Genomic DNA, 2,560 nt, shown 5'->3' on the forward strand with positions numbered 1-2,560 from the left:
AAGAACTTTCATATGGAAATTAATACTGTTAATACTGCCCACTAACTGATAAGGCAAACTTATAAACTCTAAAAAAAAAAAAGGAAAGGAAAGCAAACTGCAGTTAGTGGTGGTTTGGGAGTTGCAATTCCCCAAGATCTGAGCTGAGCTGGCAGGTAGTGGCATGAAGCTGAGCAAAGTTCAGACACTCACAGGGTAGTTCAGCCTCACCAGAGCACAAGCTCTAGCACACTGGCAACCAGCACTGCTGTGGTTGTATCCATCTTACATGAGCTGGCAGACCCAGAGAAGTCTGATCGTGCTTATAGTATTTTCTAGCAGTAGACGCAGAAGTGACAAAATAAGTCAAAATAATTAATCAACCTCATTTTTGTCTCAGTCAACCTCGAGCTAATGCTTAAACTAAGACACACTCTCATATGTGACAACGCTTGTGGAGATACTTTGTGTACCAACAAGCTGCATGACAACTGACGAGTGTCACTCATCAAATCAATATTTGACAAAGGCTTGGTTCTATTATTCAGCTGGTTTTATAAGCAGTGAGACGATATTCCGCAAGTAACATTTTAACCAAGTCTGTTTTCTTGAATCTCTTAATCTGGTAAGAAGAGCTCTGACAATTACGTAAAATTGCCTTAGCTTAGAAATGTTCTAAAAAAAAGAAAGAAAGAAAAATAAATCCATTGTTTTTGACTGGCTCTGCCTGTCCTTGAAGTCAGGACAATAGCAGAAATAGCGGCACCTACATGGGGTGTGTAAACCTCAACTAGCTGAGTCCTGTTCTATCATTGCCATAAGGGTATGAAGATGGAGGGCAAGGTGAGTGAGGAGCAGCTGAAGTCCATGGGTTGCTCAGCCCAGAGCAGAGGAGCTGAGGGGAGGCCTGATGGTGGCTGCAGCTCCTCACAGGGAGCAGAGGGCAGCGCTGAGCTCTGCTCTGTGTGACAGCAACAGGGCCCAAGGGGTGGGTGGGGGTCAGGGACAGGGTCTGCACCAGGGGGCGGTGGGCATGGCTGAGTTCAAGGAGATTTGGACAATGCTCTCAGATATTGGTTTGAACTTTGAGCGGTGCTGCGTAGAGCTGGGAGTTGGACACAGTGATCCTTGGGGGTCCCTTCCAACTCGGGCTGTCCTGTGATTCTATGATCACTCACACTAGAATATAAAGGTAAATGTGCATGTGCGTTTCAGAGTATTTACAGCTACTTGATCTAACTTTAAAAATTACTGGAGTGAAACTCCATCATTCATTTTTTCTACATTTTTATACATTGGTTATAAAAGCAATACAGCCACTGGCTTAGATGAGTTCAATGAGCTGGAAGATAAGCCACAGGGTACTGTCACAGTTCTGCTCTTGCCTATTCCCCAGTGGGGTTGCACCCTCAGCACCTCTCATTTCTCCTGTTGTCATCAGGACAATCTGCTCTAGCTGTAGGTGTCCCTGTTCATTGCAGAAGAGTTGGACTTGATGACCTTTAAAGGTCCTCTCCAACTCCAATGATCCTGTGCAGTTTAAAAAACAAACAAATTGTTCTGCTATATTGTTTACCTGCTGCAAAACTGGCTGCACGTTCTGCTATGTCAGCTCTCTCTTGAATTCTCTCAAATTTTTTCAGGTACTCAACTCGGCCCTACTTAAAAGCCAGTGTATGAGATGGCTTCCTGTGTTTTGTAATTGAGAACACAGAATAAAGGAGATTGAAAAAGGCCTCAGGAGGGCTGCAGTCCACCCTCCTGCTCAGAACAGGGTCAGCCACGAGCTCAGGTAAAGTATGTCAGGGCTTCAACCTGCCTGTTCTTGGAAACCTCCACAAGTGGAAGCTGCATAACACCTCTGGGATACTTGTTACATATATCTCCCAAGAGATATACACAAATCAAAAAGAGCTTCCAGTGCAACATCGCTTGCCTCTGATATCACCTGGGTGTAAGTCAGGTTGCACAGTAAAGGAAATTGCTTTAAGCTGAAAACTGTCTTCAGTCAAGGAAAATGGGTAAGACAATACTTATGACTGTGTTTCAAAATATCTAAACACTGCAGGCTATGGCTGAAGGTGGAGCCAGCATACATAACTTCTTATCATAGAACGGCTTGAGTTGGAAGGGACCTCAAGGATCATCAAGCTCCAACCCTCATCTCTAATACTAGACCAGGCTGCCCAGGGCCCCATCCAACCTGGCCTTGAACACCTCCAGGGATGGGGCATCCACAACCTCTCTGGGCAGCCTGTTCCAGCACCTCACCACTCTCATAGTAAAGAACTTCCCCCTGACATCCAACCTAAATCTCCCCTCCCTCAACTTAAAACATTTTTCTCTTGTCCTGCCATTATCTACCCACATAAAGAGTTATGCTTTCCCTTCTTGAGGCTAAGTACAGGGTACAGGAGAGACTACACAAAAAATGGTTTTCCCTTGATAAAACTGCATTTCTGCAAGAATGCATGTATATGAGAAAGATATTTTAATAACATCGGGTGGTCTTGAGCACTACAATGACAGAGTGACATTTTACTGCTGTGCACAAACTACTGCACATGAAGGATTCTGCACA

Source organism: Lagopus muta, chromosome 3, assembly GCF_023343835.1.
Source record: "Lagopus muta isolate bLagMut1 chromosome 3, bLagMut1 primary, whole genome shotgun sequence".
NCBI classification, from domain to species: domain Eukaryota; kingdom Metazoa; phylum Chordata; class Aves; order Galliformes; family Phasianidae; genus Lagopus; species Lagopus muta.